The sequence below is a fragment of the Netta rufina genome, assembly GCF_964035555.1.
Source record: "Netta rufina genome assembly, chromosome: 2".
Taxonomy (NCBI): Eukaryota; Metazoa; Chordata; class Aves; order Anseriformes; family Anatidae; genus Netta; species Netta rufina.
This window is the reverse complement of record NC_140124.1, coordinates 66,297,071-66,316,507: the sequence shown is the minus strand read 5'-3', so window position 1 is coordinate 66,316,507 and position 19,437 is coordinate 66,297,071. Positions and strand designations below refer to the sequence as shown.

General features: G+C 47.0%; 1 long non-coding RNA gene across 1 annotated transcript in view; it reads left to right on the top strand.

Moving 5' to 3' along the window:
* Positions 1–19,437, top strand: part of LOC311207131 — a 179,912-nt gene that overhangs the window by 74,777 nt on the left and 85,698 nt on the right. The window lies entirely within an intron of this gene.

Genomic DNA, 19,437 nt, shown 5'->3' with positions numbered 1-19,437 from the left:
AGTCATGGATGATTAGAATAATTGTGTCAGCCCAATGTGAAGAACGGAGTTAAAAGTGTTGCATTGAGATTGTGACTGGATTTTATAGGTGTGGAGGGCTGACGAGATCTCATTCAGCCATGGATCACTCAGCACAACCCTGTCTTTCTTCTCTGCTTCCCTCTACTGTTAAATGCAGTCTGAGTGTGCCTGCTGTCAGTTTCCTAACTAAACTGTTGTATATCTGGAACTAGATAGTCATTAAATGTAAATGTGTTGATCCTTCACCAGCATTCACGTCTTGGACAGAGCCTGATTTCAGTTCTCTATGAAGTGGCAGTTCATAATGTCCACTGTTTAAGCATTCTGTTCATGATAACTAGACATACAGCTTCCTGTGGCAGAAGTAGTGCAAATAACAGGCCTTGTGCAGTTGTGGTGTACCCTTGGCACTAAGTGTCTTAAAGGAGGAATGTTTAACCTGGGAGCCACCTGTAAGGGTTATGATACATTTTATCTGTATGCTATTCTACTGTTTGGAAAAGCAAAAAGAAACCATGTGGCTATTGAATTACTGATGCCTTACAGAGGGTCTAGGATTACTGAATATATTCACTTGTATCTGACTTTTTAGACATAATATAGATTTGTGGTCAGCAATTATGCTTTCCAAGTATAAGTAATGATGCCAAGCAAATGATATGTATCATGTTCTGTCAAAACTGGTTTCCTCTCTTTGAGTATTTTTTCCATGTAAATGGTAATTGTTTGTCTGGAAGTACGGCATTGCATCTTACTTCTATTCAACTGTTTCTTCAAGAACAATTGGTAATAAGCTATTTTAATTATTTTACAGCAAGATTATGAAAATTCTTGCTATACTTAAAATATACAAAATTCCTTATACTTTCCCTTGTACTTCAGAAGTTAACTGGAATGTTTCTGTGTTGCAAAATAAATTAAATAAATAAATACATTAAATTCAGATTGCTCATAGATTGAATGTTACACTTTTCTTCTCAGAATAAGCCTCATGCTGACACTGTATGCATAACCATATCATATCTGACTTGCCAAAGAGTAAGGGTTTATATTAAGTTAGAGACAGTGGGTTGGACAGAAGATACAAGTAAAGTCTGAAGTCACTGATGAAGCAGATTCCTTTGTGACTTTCAGATCTAAGTGAAATTCTCCATCAGAATGAGAAACTTGGTTCAACTGCTTGTAGTGGGTTTACGTGGCAAGGTTTTGGTAGCAGGGGACCATAGGGGTGGTTTCTGTGAGAAAAATCTAGAAGCTGCCCCATGTTTGGGAAGGGCCCCATTGTTTTCCAGATCTGAGCCAATAAGCGATGTTGTTTTGCGCCTCTGTGAGAGCATATTTAAGACAGGGAAAAAAACGCTGCGGCACACAGCAGCTGGGAGAGTGAAGGGAGTGAGGAACAGCCTTGCAGGTGCCAAGGTCAGTGTAGAAGGAGGGGGAGAGGTGCTCCAGGCACCGGAGCAGAAGTCCCCTGCGGCCTGTGGTGAGGACCATGGTGAAGCAGGATGTCCCCCTGCAGCCCATGGAGTACCACGGTGGAGCAGGGTTCCATGCTGCAGCCCATGGAGGAGACCATGGTGGAGCAGGTGGCCCTGCACCGACGGAGGCTGCCGCCTGTGGAAGACCCCTGCCGGAGCAGATTCCGGGCCGGACCTGTAGCCCGTGGAGAGGAGCCCACGCAGGAGCAGGTGATCTGGCAGGAGCTGCTGCCCGTAGGGGAGCCAGGTTGGAGCAGTTTTCTCCTGAGGGATGGACCCCGTGGTACGGACCCATATCTGGAGCAGTTCTGGAAGAGCTGCTGCCTGTGGGAAGCCCACGCTGGATCAGTTCCTCAAGGACTGCATCCCGTGGGAGGGACCCCACAGCACAGGGGACGAGAGTGACCGAGAAGGAGCGGCAGAGAAGAAGTGCTGTAGACTGACCACAACCCCCATTCCCCCGTTCCCCTGCGCCGCTCGGGGGGAGGAGGTGGAAGAGGGTGGATGGGGGGGAAGGTGCTTTTGGTTTGCTTTTTCCTTTGTTTTCTCACTTCTCTAGCTTGTTAGTAATGAGCAATAAATCTTACTATCTTCTTATGCTGAGTCTGTTTTGCCCGTTACAATAATTATTGCGTGATTTTCTCGTCCTTATCTCAACCCTTGAGCCCTTTTCACATATTTTCTCCCCATTCCTCTTTGAGGAGGGGGAGTGAGAGAACGGCTGTGGTGGAGCTCGGTTGCCCACTCGAGTGGAACCACGACAACTTGGTGTTTGACTTCTCAAATACAGAAGTTATTCCCTACTGCTCATGAAAATGCAGGCAGAGTCATTTTCACCAGGTCTCTCAGCAGTGCATATAGACAAAGTTAAGTGGACATTCTTCAGATAACCCTCTTCCTTGTGGTATAAAAGGGAGGAACAACTCTCCTAAAAAGTTTTAAGAATCAAAGCTTGAGATATGAACTGAACTTCTTACTTTCCATAAGGTCCCTATTATGCTGCTTTCTAGAGGCTGTATTTATGACCCTCTATTGCGGTCTCTGATGGATTTATGTGCATCATCTGTTGAAACATACATGTATATAAGTCTTCCTCATCAAACAGCCTCAGCAACAAATGCTCTCATTGGTTAGAACATATCCATCTTGTTGAAGAGGGAATGGGCTTATCAGTGTTCAAAAATAGCTGAAGATGAGCTTCCATGGGGTACGGTCACTCTCCAGGTCAAGATGGAGTGGTGAGCATTTCTTTCGGCCAGTTATGAATTTTATCAACTTTCAGTGATAAAAGGCTGTCTGAGAGCTAGATGCAGATGATTTATTTTTAAAAAGTTTAGATTTTTTTTTTTAATTCCATAACTGTTGTATTATCTCCCACAGTGAAATATAATCAGCATACATTTACTTATTTCATTAAATCAGTACAAGTAGAGGTGCTTGGTAAAAGCAGGGTATTATGGTCAGAGTATACACCCTCACCTTGGTATAATGCAATTACTTACAGAAAGCCAACTGCAAAAAATATTTAAAAAATTAACCCTTAGAATGTTGTTTATTCATTTCTACTTGAATCTGTAAAAGCGCTCTTTTATATCACAATCCTAAAGGAATTACTTTGGGTGAAATAGCCAGTTGTTGCTGGAAGGACAAGCACTCACAATGTATTGTCAGAGCACTGCCAGTTCTAGTGATGGGAATAATGCTTACTGATTTTTATTTTGTTCACTTCTGTTGAACACTTCAACCAAGAGACTGTGCTGTGTTCCATTTCATGTCATGAATTACCTAAAAATTTACTAAATTTCAATCATTTTTCGGTCCTTGTGAAGAAGATGGAGTAGGACAGATGCTGCCCAAGACATGACTAGAATACAATAGGGATTGCATAACTGTAACTGAAGATTTCTAAGAACTATACTACCACTGAGAAATATCAAAGTGAAAGAACACACATGACTTTCTGAAAGGGACCTCAAAAAAATTATATAAGTAAGACAGGTGTCCAACTCCTGACAATTCTCTAATTGTTAAACAAAACAATCCATTCAGAGATTGGATCAATGTAGGGTTTCTAATAGAAAAATACATGTGAGGAGAATTATATCCGTCTGGATGTTCTTCCCCCTGCAAAGGTGTTTTATTTAACTAGATAAATGTATTGGGCCTAAGGGAGGTATGACTGAGTTCCTTCTGATGGTTAGGTTTCCTTTGCTTTGAAAATGTACTATTTAAGGGGAGAGGAGAAAAATATTTTAATATTTATGTGTATGTAACATATATATGATATGCATTTTATAAGTATGTATCTACTTATACAAAGATAGATAAAAGTATTTCACAAAATGAAAAACAGCATGCAAAGATCAACAGAGTTCAGTTATTCTCATGCTTGAGCAGCCTGTATTGTTCTGAAGTCCATAATGTCATAATGTTTGTCTTGACATTTAGGTAAGCATATCTGTTCTGGGTGATAAGAGGATAGACTTCTTAAGTGAACTAATAAATTTAACCTCTTCCCCCATTTTTTCCTTCCTTTTTTTCTTTTTCTTTTTTTTTTTTTTTAGTAGCAGATTTCTCTGTTTCTTTTCTTTTGCTGTCAGCAGAAGGAATGCTCCATCCCTTCGGCTTTGGCATCTGTTGGCAAGATGCAGCTATGCCACCTGCTTCTTCCTGCCTAAATGATGTGGCTAGGGTTTATTTAATGGGTAGGAGCATGCCAGAGCTCACCATGTTCACTTTGTGAATATAATGTCAGCAATCTGAATCTGCACTCCCAGTCCCCCCACAGAAACAGCTCAGCTTGTTACCATTTCTAGCACATCTTCATCTGTTGCTTGATTCACTGCAGCTATAAAGTGGCAATATCCTTCTATTTCTGGAAGGCATAAAAAGAGGCATCGTTATTTTAAGTCACCAGAATTTATTAAGTCACCAGAATTTTAAGTCACCAGAATTTACTCACATCAGCATTATGCCATGTTTTTCCCTTTCCCCATTTATCTCTGTGTCAAAGCAAAATGCTTTCCAGTGTAGGAAGAGCCACTGGAGCAAAGCAGTGTGCTGCAGCACTGACTTTCAGTAACTATAAGCAAGGAGTTTCTTAGCTCACTTTATGAATTCTTTCATGAGCAGTGGAATTATGGAAGTAGCATCCTACAGACTATCCCAAAGCTCACTGTCTTAGGTGTCAGTCAAGAAGGCAGAAGTTCAGAATGAAGGTTTCCTATGGTTAAAATACACATGAGGGTTCCCTAAGGATTCTCTGCTGACTAATGAGGTGCACTCTCACAATCCAATAATTTCCTTGATAGCAGCACTGAAATAGTCCTATTTCAATCTGCCTGTTTGTTTTCATGAAAGACAGAAAGATAGAAATATTCAATATGACTGAGATCTCCTTCTGAGTCGAAATTGCTTGAATTTTGTCAAGATTCAGAAGTCAATAGGCAAAGCAGAGATGGGTGAACTAAACAGTCAAGATCCTGGTGAGGGAGTTTGTTTAAAAAAAAATCCAGAAAAAACTTTTTTTTTGTTTGAGTGTTTTCCTTATCCAGGAGTTAGCAGCTTTAATTTGTGCTTGTACCACTTCGTATCACAGGATGTGTGATGGTGTGTGGAATCTATCACAGAATCACAGAATTCTAGGTTGGAAGAGACCTCAAGATCATCGAGTCCAATAACAGTCCTCCACTAAACCATATCCCTAAGCTCTACATCTAAACGTCTTTTGAAGACTTCCAGGGATGGTGACTCAACCACTTCCCTGGGCAGCCCGTTCCAATATCTAACAACCCTTTCAGTAAAGCAGTTCTTCCTAACATCTAACCTAAAACTCCCCTGGCACAACTTTAGCCCATTCCCCTCGTCCTGTCACCAGGCACGTGGGAGAACAGACCAACACCCACCTCTCTACAGCCTTCTTTAAGGTACCTGTAGAGAGCAATAAGGTCGCCCCTGAGCCTCCTTTTCTCCAGGCTGAACAAGCCCAGCTCCCTCAGCCGCTCCTCATAGGACTTGTTCTCCAGGCCCCTCACCAGCTTCATCGACCTTCTCTGGACTCGCTCAAGCACCTCGATGTCGTTCTTGTAGCGAGGGGCCCAAAACTGAACACAGTACTCGAGGTGCAGCCTCACCAGAGCCAAGTACAGGGGGACAATCACTTCCCTAGCCCTGCTGGCCACACTGCTTCTTATGCAAGCCAGGATGCAGTTGGCCTTCTTGGCCACCTGAGCACACTGCTGGCTCATAGTCAGCCGACTATCCACCAATACTCCCAGGTCCTTCTCTGCCTGGCAGCTTTCCAACCACTCATCTCCCAGCCTGTAGCTCTGCTTGGGGTTATTGCTCCCCAGGTGCAGGACCCGGCACTTGGCCTCATTTAACTTCATAGAGTTGGCGTCAGCCCATCAGTCCAGCCTATCCAGATCCTCCTGCAGAGCCTTCCTACCCTTGAGCAGATCAACACACGCACCTAACTTGGTGTCATCTGCGAACTTACTGAGGGTGCACTCAATGCCCTCATCTAGATCATCAATGAAGATATTAAAGAGGACCGGCCCCAGCTAAAAACCCTGGGGAACACCATTAGTGACTGGCCTCCAACTGGATTTGACTCCATTCACCACAACTCTTTGGGCCCGGCTATCCAGCCAGTTTCTAACCCAGGAAGTGTACGCCAGTCTAAGCCATGAGCAGCCAGTTTCTTGAGGGGAATGCTGTGGGAAAAGGTGTCAAAACCTTGCTGAAGTCAAGGCAGACTACATCCATAGCCTTTCCCTCATCTACCAAGCACGTCACTTTGTCATAGAAGGAGGTCAGGTTCGTCAGGCAGGACCTGCCTTTCATAAACCCATGCTGACTGGGCCTGATCGCCTGTTTGCCCTATGAGGGTAGCTGGGAACTGGTGGCAATGCTTATAAGGAAGATCTTCATTACTTAAACATAGCAAAAGTGTTTTTTAAAGAAGGCTTTAATAATTAAAGATGATATAGAGATCAGAACTTGCCAAAACTTTTTGCCCAATTATATGATTGGAAACTATGACCCAAAGTGGGGGGGGGGGGGGGGGGGGGGGGGGGAAGAAAAAGTAAGGGGAATTCCAAAAGAAATGTGAGTTTTTAGCACACAAACAAAATGTTTTCATTGTATTAGCTGAAATTGACTCACAGAAAGCTGACTCCACAATCAGTAAGATTGTAAAGTAGGTATGTTTATTGAGCGCTGGGCAGCACAGGGGATTGTCCCACCAAAGTCGTGCGCCCCTAACACGGCAACTTGCTTTGGTTATATGCAGTAAAAATTTGCATATGCATGACGTTTCCCACTATGCCTATACATATTTATAACCTGTCTCCACTTAGTATTAAAATTAGCTCCAAGAAGTTATTTCCATAAACTACTCCCGTCTGCGCTTGCCTTCTGGTGGTGGGTGCTAAGGATCATGAGGATGAAGTAAGATGTCTTCATCAGGGTTGAACTTTTCACCTCATCTCCTTGCACATGCTCTCTGAGGCCTTGGTCACAATCTGGGCCATAAGGCTGGTTTGGTCTGGTTCTCCAGATCTGAGGGGCCGCTGTTATCTCGAGGCCTTGCATGTTTGACGTCCCTTTTTAAGAACAGTCCTCCTTATCTCTGAGCCCTTGGTCACAGTCCGAACCATATGGTTGGTTTGATCTGCTTCTTGGGATCCCAGGGGCTCCTGTTATCTGGAGGCCTAATCGCAGCACAGGCACATCGCAAATGTAGCACATATTAAGCAACAAGTGTTGCCTACATATTCATTTTTAATCAATCACTCTCTAATTTCTAATCCCATGTTTCAAAATCATATGGTTTAAATGAAATACATAAATTGGTTCTTACACAAACTTGTCAGTTAAATCTCTCTTGCTTCAGTACACTTCAGTGTCACTGAATTAGCATTTTGCAATGAGAAAGTATTTTAATGGAAAATGTTGGCCAGTTTTGGTCTTTATAATACTTTCAATCAGGGTAAGAGGCTATTGTTTTTTGAGAAAAGTAGTCCAAACTTCCTTTCGTGAGCAAGTCTTGCTTTAAGCTGGCAATTCTATTGTGAAGGAAGTTGGTGAATCTCTCCATCTTAAATGAATTGAGGCAGGTATGCTCAAAATGCTTTCATATTCTTGTTCTAGAAAAACCTTTCTTTCTTTCTTTCCACTTTCTGTTGTTTCCACAGGAAAAATAATGTTTTTCTTCGTATACAGAGAGGGCTGTCCTACTTCATTGTTATGAAATACTAAAGCTGCCTGCTTTATTTTGAACTTGTTATTTCAATTTGCTTTATTCCACTTACTAATTAGTCTCCCTTCTGTATACTGAGAACTGTGGGCTGAGGAGTTGTTTTGATTTCCATCTAGCATAAATGGAATTTTCTTGAAAATAAAATTAAATGTTAAATGAAGGGCAAAAGGTGGGCAGTCATTTCAAATAGTTAATAACACTAATTGCAATCCATGGTTCAATTAATGTTTTGTTAGGAAAATAAAAAATAAAAAAAAAACCTGACCTACAGGGAACAGCAGGTACTCATTAGAAGTGTTAAGCTGAACATTAATAATACCTTTGTGTGTTTGGAAACTGTTATAAATTCGCTCAGTCCCAAAGTAGGATTAAATAAAAAAATAGGATTTATTAAAAGAATAGGTTTAGGACCTATCACCCACCCACGAATCCCTGAATTCTATAGGAACCACTTCTATAGAATCACTCCCTTCACCGGCCAAGCCCCCCCACAGGAGATTGGAACCGGTGAGAAAACAAAAAGACCTCCACGCTGACTTTAGAAGTCTCAGTTACACTCTCACACACACAAACACTGGCAACCTCACCTTTACCCAACCGAACGGCATACCCAAACACTTACGACTCCGTCGTCTTCGTCCGGATCTTCGCGCGCAGAATTATGGGCAAAAAACAATGCTGCAGCCAGCAAGGGAGCTCAAAAAAATCAAATTCTTTGCTTACCTTTATTCAGGTTCAGGATGGCATTAGTCCCAACCTGACTCAAACAGGAGCCACCAAATGGTAGGGCGCCTCTCCTATATCAAATCAGAATTCAGGAACCATAGCCATCCCGGATGAGCCCCCAAATTGTTATAAATTTGCTCAGTCCCAAAGTAGGATTAAATAAAAAAATAGGATTTATTAAAAGAATAGAGGTAAGAAAACAGCGCTGGGTGCACCGGGAGTCTCCGCTCCACCAGGACGCACACCAGTTACATCAAGTAGCTGATTTTTATGCTCCTAGACTAATACATATTCATTACTACTTCTAAAAAAAATAGGTTATTATAATTAGCTTCCGGGATCCGGTACCTCCCACTGGAGCATGCGCATCAGTCTCCGTTGGTCCCTCTGGGGGTCTCTAAGGGTCTTTCATGCTGAAGGCTTGTAGTCTTCCTCTCCAAGTTTTTTTTTCTTGTCCTTCCCCTTTGTACTCCTTGGCAGCATGTCAAGCTTACACAGCACCCCCTGCAAGTTTTGTCTCCTAGCCGTCCTTCAGCTTCTTTTTTTTCTCCTTAATCTCCTGGCCACCTGGCCAGATATCAGGGGCTTGCATAGTGTCCCATTCAGAAGCCATAACAGTCACTAGTTGTTAGCAGTTGTTCTGAAACCCCCAGACATCAGAGACTTCAAAGAAAAAACATACAAACACAAATAGCTCTCTTATTGACACTTCATGAGTAGTTAAAACATTCCTCACAGGCCATTCACAGGGACACTCCAGTCACATCTATAGCAGTGCTAAATCAACCACAAAGAAGGCAAAAAGGCTGTAACTGTTAGAAATAAGAGTTCAGAATAACAAAAGCAAATAGGCTCATGGATTTGAGGAATATTTCTGAAGATTTGATAATTTGACTATAATGAGGGGGAGACTGGGACACACTGGGAAGAAATGTTCCATACTGACACGAATCAGATGAACACATATAACAAAACCATGGCAACAGGAGGGAGTGGTAATAAAGAAAATTTCCCAATGTCTAAATATATTAATTAAAAAATGTGCCCACATGACTCTTGATCCCAATGGCAGGTAACTCCCCCTAAAACTTCATGGATATGGCACATGGATATGAGAGGGAAAAAATGCCCTTGAATAAGTGGTGAAAAAGTATGAATCCAAGGTGAGACACTGCCCCCCCCCCCCCAAGTTTCTGTCTAAGTTGAAGATAAAAGTATTTGAAAATTTTTAGCCACAATGGAGGTAGAAAAGTCTCAGCCAGCTGACCTCAGGTTCTGTACTCATTACAATCTTCTAATAAGAAATCTTAGGAATAGTCTACCTGAGAAGACTCAACTTCACAGGGAGCTTTTAAGAATAAGGTTTGCTATCATGACTTTTTTATTCCTCTTCATAGCATGGTGTGGTTTAAACTGGCCGGCAGCTAAACAACACACAGCCGTTCACTCACCCTCCCCTCTCCCTCTCTGGGATGGGGGAGAGAAATGGGAAAGTGAAGGCTGTGAGTTGAGATAAAGACAGTTCATTAAGACAAGAAAATAATAATAATAATGATGATGATGATGATGATGATAGTACTACTAGTAATAATGTATATGAAACAAGTGGTGCACAATGCAATTGCTCACCACCCGCTGACCAATGCCCAGCCTAACCCTGAGCAGCTGGCCCCCCCGCCCCAGTTAGCCACCCCTGTATATTGTTCAACATGATCCCATATGGGATGGAATACCCCTTTGGCCAGCTTGGGTCAGCTGTCCTGAGTCTGTCCCCTCCCAGCTCTTGCTGCACCCCCAGCCTGCCTGCTGGCAGGACAGTGAGAAGCTGAAAGTCCTTGGCTTGGTGTAAGCACTGCTTTGCAACAATTAAAACATCAGCATGTTATCAGCACTCTTCTCACCCTAATCCAAAACATAGCACCCTACCAGCTACTAGGAGGAAAATTAACTCTGTCCTAACTGAAACCAGGACATGTGGATCAGGAGGATTGCAATGGAACGAAGTCATAAACAACATTCATCGAACACATAATCTGGACATCTGCTGCTGTCAGTGAAGCTAAGCAATTACCATATCATAACTTGTGAGATGAAAAACACGTTAATTCCAAATTTGACCTAAGGTGATAACTCCAATGGCATGAGTATTCATCCAGTTTGTTCTTCCTTAAACTTTTTGTTATCAATGATTGACTACAAATGGTGGATGTTGCTTTGCTAATAATACCACAAAGTACTGAAATGGAAGTATAGACTAAGTGTAAAAGTTGTTCTTGGAGGAACGATGAGACCCAGGACATTAAACAGCCACTGCAGCATGCAGTGGCTCATTCTGCATTATGCAGGGTTTTCTAACCTGCAGCATTTCTCTCTCTACTTTTTGGGCAAATCCAAAGTATTCTGACTCTGGGATTCCCTGTGGTCATTAGTCTCTGAAGAAGGTAAATCTGTGTCAAGATGTGGGGGGCAGAGAGACTTGTGTGTGTGAGGTGCGAGCAGGTGGATGACCTGGTCCGCCTCGTGGCAGAACTCTAGTAGGAATTTGAAAGGTTGAGGGATATCAGAGAGTGTGAGTGTGAGATAGACTTGTGGAGCGACTCCCTGTGCGGCCTGAAGGACAAGCACCGGGGTGAGACACCCCAAATGGGAGTGGACCCTCTGCCCTGTTGCTGTGAGGCAGAGGCAGGTGACCTAGGAGTTGAGGAGGAATGGAGACAGGTCCCTGCTCGACATCGCAGGCGATGCCCTCCCCCACTGGCCGCACCTTCCCAGGGGCCCTTACGCAAGAGGTTTGAGGCCCTGGAGCCTGAGAGACCTGTAGCTGAGGAAGAGGTAGAAAGTCTACCCAGCAGGATGCCCAGGGCGAGGAAGTCGACTCCACACCTCAGGACTGCCTCCCCCAGGACAGAAAGAAGGGTGATTGTTGTGGGCGACTCCCTTCTCAGGGGAACAGAGGGACCTATTTTTCGGCCTGACACTCCCTACCTGTAGGGAAGTCTGCTGCCTTCCTGGGGTCAGGGTCAGGGATGTTGCCAGGGACATTGGTTGCTTCCCAACCTGGTTCACCCCTCTGACTATTATCCTCTTTTGATAGTCCAGGCTGGCAGGGATGACATTGAAGAGAGAAGCCTGAAGGCTATTAAATGGGACTTTAGGGACTGGGACAGTTAGTGGAGGGAGTGGGAGTGCAGGTGGTGTTTTCGTCCATCCCTATGGTGGCAGGGAGGGGTACAGAGAGGACACGGAAAGCCCACCTGATAACCAGGTGGCTCAGAGGCTGGTGCCAACACAGAAATTTTGTTTTTTTTTGACCATGGGGTGATTTACTTGGCACCTGGCCTGATGGCCACAGATGGGTCCCTATCTCTAAGGGGAAAACGGATCCTGGGCCAGGAGCTGGCAGGGCTCATTGAGAGGGCTTTAAACTAGGTAGGAGGGGGGCGGGGCTGAAACAAGGATTGTTAGAGCTGTGCCAGGCTGGGAGAGACAACAATGGCAAGTCTGGGAGAGAAGACAATGGCCCAGCTGAAATGCATCTACACCAATGCACGCAGCATGGGTAACAAACAGGAGGAGCTGGAAGCCATCGTGCAGCAGGCAGGCTACGACTTGGTTGCCATCACGGAGATGTGGTGGGACCACTCTCATGACTGGAGTGCGGTAATGACTGGCTATAGGCTCTCCAGAAGGGACAGGCAGCATGGAAGGGGTGGTGGTGTGGCTCTCAATATTAGAGAAAGTTTTGATGTCGCGGAACTTGAGGCGGGAATGATAAGGTTGAGTCCCTGTGGGTTAGGATCAGCAGGAAGGCCAACACGGCAAGCATCCTGGTGGGGGTCTGTTATAGACCGCTGAACCAGGATGAGATGGCAGATGAGGAGTTCTACAAGCAGCTGGCAGAAGTTGTGAAATCACCAGCATTTGTTCTCGTGGGGGACTTCAAATTCCCTGACATATCCTGGAAACACAACACAGCACAGAGAAAGCAATCTAATAGGTTTCTGGAGAGCGTGGAAGATAGCTTTCTGAAGCAGCTGATTACTGAGCCTAAAAGGGGAGGTGCCCCATTAGACCTTCTCTTCACAAACAGAGAAGGACTGGTGGGAGATGTGGTGGTCGGAAGCTGTCTTGGGAAGAGTGACCATGAAATGGTGGAGTTCTCTATTTTTGGCGAGGCCAGGAAGGGGACCAGTAAAACTGCTATATTGGACTTCCAGAGGGCTCACTTTGAGCTGCTCAGGACACTGGCTGGCAGAGTCCTTTGGGAGGCGGTTCTGAAGGGCAGAGGAGTCCTGGAAGGCTGGGCGCTCTTCAAGAAGGAAATCTTAATGGCACAGGAGTGGTCTGTCCCCACATGCCCAAAGACAAACCGGCGGGGAAGAAGACTAGCCTGGCTCAACAGAGAGTTCCAGCTTGAGCTTAGGAGAAAAAAAGAGGGTTTAAAATCTTTAGAAAAAAGGGCAGGCCACTTGGGAGGACTATAAGGATGTTGTAAGAATGTGCAGGGACAAAACGAGAAAGGCCAAAGCTTATCTGGAGCTCAATCTGGCTACTGCCGTTAAAGACAACAAAAAATGTTTTTACAAATATATCAACGCAAAACGGAGGACTAAGGAGAATCTCCAGCCTTTACTGGATGCAGGGGGAAACTTAGTTACAAAAGATGAGGAAAAGGCTGAGGTGCTCAATGCCTTCTTTGCCTCAGTCTTTAGCGGCAATACCGGTTGTTCTCTGGATACTCAGTACCCTGAGCTGGTGGAAGGGGACGGGGAGCAGGATGTGGCCCTCACTATCCATGAAGAACTGGTTGGTGACCTGCTACGGCACTTGGATGTGCACAAGTCGATGGGGCCGGATGGGATCCACCCAAGGGTACTGAGAGAACTGGCAGAGGAGCTTGCCAAGCCACTGTCCATCATTTATCAGCAGTCCTGGCGATCGGGGGAGGTCCCAGTTGACTGGCGGCTAGCAAACGTGACACCCATCTACAAGAAGGGCCGGAGGGCAGACCCGGGGAACTGTAGACCTGTCAGTTTGACCTCAGTGCCAGGGAAGCTCATGGAGCAGATCCTCCTGAGAGTCATCACGCAGCACTTGCAGGGCAAGCAGGCGATCAGGCCTAGTCAGCATGGGTTTACGAAAGGCAGATCCTGCTTGACGAACCTGATCTCCTTCTATGACAAAGTGACGCGCTGGGTGGATGAGGGAAAGGCTGTGGATGTGGTCTACCTTGACTTCAGCAAGGCTTTTGACACCGTTTCCCACAGAATCACAGAATTTCTAGGTTGGAACATACCTCAAGATCATCAAGTCCAACCTCTGACCTAACGCTAGCGGTCCCCACTAAACCATATCCCTAAGCTCTACATCTAAACGTCTTTTGAAGACTTCCAGGGATGGTGACTCCACCACTTCCCTGGGCAACCCACTCCAATACCTAACAACCCTTTCAGTAAAGAAGTTCTTCCTAACATCTAACCTAAAACTCCCCTGGCTCAACTTAAGCCCATTCCCCCTCGTCCTGTCACCAGGCACATGGGAGAACAGACCAACACCCACCTCGCTACAGCCTCCCTTGAGGTACCTATAGAGAGCGATAAGATCGCCCCTGAGCCTCCTTTTCTCCAGGCTGAACAAGCCCAGCTCCCTCAGCCGCTCCTCATAGGACTTGTTCTCCAGGCCCCTCACCAGCTTCATCGACCTTCTCTGGACTCGCTCAAGCACCTCGATGTCGTTCTTGTAGCGAGGAGCCCAAAACTGAACACAGTACTCGAGGTGCAGCCTCACCAGAGCTGAGTACAGGGGGACGATCACCTTCCTAGCCCTGCTGGTCACACTGTTCCTGATACAAGCCAGGATGCCGTTGGCCTTCTTGGCCACCTGAGCACACTGCTGGCTCCTATTCAGCCGACTATCCACCATCACTCCCAGGTCCTTCTCTGCCTGGCAGCTCTCCAACCATTCCTCTCCCAGCCTGTAGCTCTGCTTGGGGTTATTGCTCCCCAGGTGCAGGACCCGGCACTTGGCCTTGTTGAACTTCATGCAGTTGACCTCAGCCCATCGGTGCAGCCTATCCAGATCCTCCTGCAGAGCTTTCCTACCCTCAAGCAGATCGACACATGCACCTAACTTGGTGTCATCTGCAAACTTACTGAGGGTGCACTCAATGCCCTCGTCTAGATCATCGATGAAGATATTAAAGAGGACCGGCCCCAGCACCGAGCCCTGGGGGACGCCACTAGTGACTGGCCTCCAACTGGACTTGACTCCATTCACCACGACTCTTTGGGCCCGGCTATCCAGCCAGTTTCTAACCCAACGAAGTGTGCGCCAGTCCAAGCCATGAGCAGCCAGTTTCTTGAGGAGAATGCTGTGGGAGACGGTGTCAAAAGCCCATGCTGTGGGAGACGGTGTGGGAGATCAGGTTCGTCAAGCAGGATCTGCCTTTCATAAACCCATGCTGACTAGGCCTGATCGCCTGCTTGCCCTGCAAGTGCTGCGTGATGACTCTCAGGAGGATCTGCTCCATGAGCTTCCCTGGCACTGAGGTCAAACTGACAGGCCTGTAGTTTCCCGGGTCTGCCCTCCGGCCCTTCTTGTAGATGGGTGTCACGTTTGCTAGCCGCCAGTCAACTGGGACCTCCCCCGATCGCCAGGACTGCTGATAAATGATGGACAGTGGCTTGGCAAGCTCCTCTGCCAGTTATCTCAGTACCCTTGGGTTGATCCCATCCGGCCCCATCGACTTGTGCACATCCAAGTGCCGTAGCAGGTCACCAACCAGTTCTTCATGGATAGTGAGGGCCACATCCTGCTCCCCATCCCCTTCCACCAGCTCAGGGTACTGAGTATCCAGAGAACAACCGGTATTGCCGCTAAAGACTGAGGCAAAGAAGGCATTGAGCACCTCCGCCTTTTCCTCATCTCTTGTAACTAAGTTACCCCCTGCATCCAGTAAAGGCTGGAGATTCTCCTTAGTCCTCCGTTTTGTGTTGATGTATTTATAGAAACGTTTTTTGTTATCTTTAACAGCAGTAGCCAGATTGAGCTCCAGATGAGCTTTGGCCTTCCTAATTTTGTCCCTGCACAGCCTCGCTACATCCTTAAAGTCCTCCCTAGTGGCCTGCCCCCTTTTCCAAAGATTATAAACCCTCTTTTTTTCTCCTAAGATCAAGCCACAATTCTCTGTTGAGCCAGGCTGGTCTTCTTCCCCGCCAGCTCGTCTTTGAGCATGTGGGGACAGACCGTTCCTGTGCCATTAAGATTTCCCTCTTGAAGAGCGCCCAGCCTTCCTGGACCCCTCTGCCCTTCAGAACCGCCTCCCAAGGGACTCCACCAACCAGTGTCCTGAGCAGCTCAAAGTCAGCCCTCCGAAAGTCCAATACAGCGGTTTTACTGGTCCCCTTCCTGGCCTCACCAAGAATAGTGAACTCCACCATTTCATGGTCACTCTGCCCAAGACAGCTCCCGACAATCACATCCTCCACCAGTCCTTCTCTGTTTGTGAAGAGAAGGTCTAATGGGGCACCTCCCCTGGTAGGTTCATTAACCAGCTGCGTCAGGAAGCTATCTTCCACGCTCTCCAGAAACCTCCTAGACTGCTTTCTCAGGGCTGTGTTGTGCTTCCAGGATATGTCAGGAAAGTTGAAGTCCCCCACGAGTACAAGAGCTGACGATTTCGCAACTTCTGTCAGCTGCCTGTAGAATTCCTCATCCATCTCCTCATCCTGGTTCGGCGGTCTATAGCAGACCCCGACCAGGACACTAGCCTTGTTGTCCCTGCCGATCCTAACCCAAAGGGACTCGACCTTATCATTCCCAGCCTCGAGTTCTACAACCTTGAAAGACTCTCTAATATAGAGAGCCACACCACCACCCCTTCTGTGCTGCCTGTCCCTTCTGAAGAGCCTATAGCCAGTCATTGCAGTACTCCAGTCATGAGACTGGTCCCACCACGTCTCCGTGATGGCAACCAAGTCGTAGCCTGCCTGCCGCACGATGGCTTCCAGCTCCTCCTGTTTGTTACCCATGCTGCGTGCATTGGTGTAGATGCATTTCAGCTGGGCCATTGCCTTATCCTCCGGCCTTGCCATTGTTCCCCCTGGCAAAGCCCCAACAATCCTAGCTTCAGCCCCATCCCCCTTCCTACCTAGTTTAAAGCCCTCTCAATGAGCCCTGCCAGCTCCTGGTCCAGGATCCTTTTTCCCCTAAAAGATAGGGACCCGTCTGCGGCCATCAGGCCAGGTGCTGAGTAAAGTGCCCCATGATCGAAAAACCCAAGATTTCTGTGTTGGCACCAGCCCCAGAGCCACGTGTTTAACAGGTGGGCTTTCCGTGTCCTCTCTGTACCCCTCCCTGCCACCGTAGGGATGGACGAAAACACCACCTGCACTCCCGCTCCATCCACTAACTGACCCAGCCCCCTAAAGTCTCTTTTTATAGCCTTCAGGCTTCTCTCTTCAATGTTGTCACTGCCCGCCTGGACTATCAAAAGAGGATAACAGTCAGAGGGGCGTAACAGGTTGTGAAGCTTCCTGGTAACGTCCCTGACCCTGGCCCCAGGGAGGCAGCAGACTTCCCTACGGGTAGGGTCAGGCCGACAAATAGGGCCCTCTGTTCCCCTAAGAAGAGAATCTCCAACAACAATAACCCTCCTGCCTTTCTTGGTGGAGGCAGTCCTGAGGCGTGGAATCGACCTCCTCGCCCTAGGCATCCTCCTGGGAACACTTGCTACCTCTTCCTCAGCTACTGGTCTGTCAAGCTCCAGGGCCTCAAACCTGTTGTGTAAGGGCACCTGGGAATGCAGGGCCGGAAGGGGAGGGCGTCGCCTGCGATGTTGAGCAGGGACCTGTTTCCATTCCTCCTGAATTCTCAGATCCCCTCCCTCTGCCCAACAGCGACACGGCAGGGGGTCCACCCCCATTTGAGGAGTCTCACCTCGGTACCTCCCCTTGAGGCCCTGCAGGGAGTTACTCCTACAGTCTATCTCTCGCTCACACTCCCTGATGGCCCTCAACCTCTCCACCTCCTCCTTGAGCTCCGCCACCATGTGGATCAGGTCATCCACCTGTTCGCACCTCACGCACGCAGTTTCTCTGCCTCCCGCCGATGGCAGCAACAGGCTCAGACACTCCCTGCATCCGGTGACCTGAACGGCTGCATTTTTTAATGGGTAGTCGGTCTGGGTGTGTACCGACTTCCTGTAGAGCGCACCGTGCCTGGTGGAGACCATTATCGCCTAGCTAACGGCTGTCGTTAAGGAGGTGTTCGTGTGGGCAGGGGGAGCGCTCTGCCCTTCCTGCTCGCCCTGCCTGGGTGAACTGCTGCACCATTCCCTTCTGACGCGCCACGCCCTGTTTGCCCCCCCTGGTCGCCGCACTCCCTAGGGGCAGCTTATGAACGGCTGGGGAGGGGGCGCTGCTGGCTCCGCCTTCGCCTCGTCAACCTCCCTCACAAGGGCTGCCGGGTCCTGGCAGCTCCCTCAAGTAGGCTAGATGCCGGAAAAATTAGCCCTGCCTGGCCCGATCCCTCGCTCCGCTGCAGAACGCGTCTGCTCCGGAGCGGATCGCCTTGGCAAATGGCATTCCCACAGCATTCTCTTCAAGAAACTGGCTGCTCATGGCTTGGACTGGCATACACTTCATTGGGTTAGAAAGTTGGCTGGGTAGCCAGGCCCAAAGAGTCATGGTGAATGGAGTCAAATCCAGCTGGAGGCCGGTCACTAGTGGCGTTCCCCAGGGCTCGGTACTCGGGCCCGTCCTCTTTAATATTAATTGATGATCTGGATGAGGGGATCCAGTGCACCCTGTTACTGTTTGCAGATGACACCAAGTTAGGTGCGTGTGTCAATCTGCTCGAGGGTAGAAAGGCTCTGCAGGAGGATCTGGATAGGCTGGACCAATGGGCTGAGGTCAACTGAATGAAGTTCAACAATGCCAAGTGCCGGGCCCTGCACCTGGGGAGCAATAACCCCAAGCAGAGCTACAGGCTGGGAGATGAGTGGTTGGAAAGCTGCCTGGCAGAGAAGGACCTGGGAGTGATGGTGGATAGTCGGCTGAATATGAGCCAGCAGTGTGCTCAGGTGGCCAAGAAGGCAGTGTTTAATTCAGCCTGTTAAAGTACCACATTGAAAATACATTGTAATCTAGTGAGCTGCTAAATCTCTACTCTTTTTGGACACTCTTGCTATTTTGTTCTTCAAAAACAATGCATTATCTAGTACACTAGAACAAGCTGAGTGCACTGTCAGAAGACATCACCCCACAGTAATCAGAGTAAAAACTATTTTTGTATAATCCCCTTTCCCAGCTGCAATTTGCATGCTAAAAATTACAGAGTGAGAGAAAAAAGGAATTACTTTTTCTCCTCAGTGAATGGGAATTTCACCTCTTCAGTGAAATTGTGGACTACACTATTCCAAGGGGAAAAAATTAAAAACATCATTAAATGCATATGTGACAAACAGACCTGTGGTAAAGTGCTAAAGCTGGTGGTTACACAGAATAAGTCTAATAGGAAGATAATAGTTGCTGTCAGGTGACATTCAGGATATCTTGCTGGGAAGCACTCTTACAAAGAATGGTATTATATAATTAAGTAACTTTGCTTGCATTTAGTTTATTTAGATAGAGCAGAAGGCAGTCTCACAGCTCCATGGTAAAAATTATTCGTTCTATTTTGCCTTTAAAGCCTTGCAAGCTCATCCCATGAATGGGAAAGAGGTACTTTAGTAGAAGGAAGGCTTCATCCATCGAAGGCCCCTTTGTGTGCAAGGTAGGAGAGTCACATCTGCTCAACAGTCAGAGGCAGTAGGTGAGAAAGCCAAGCCGAAGGATGGGAGAGGTAGGGTAATTTCTTCCTCTGCTTTACTGAAATCTGCAAGGAAAATGTCTAGGAATGCAACCTTATGGGCTCAAAAACTTTAAACTGCCAACTAATACTTACATTGAG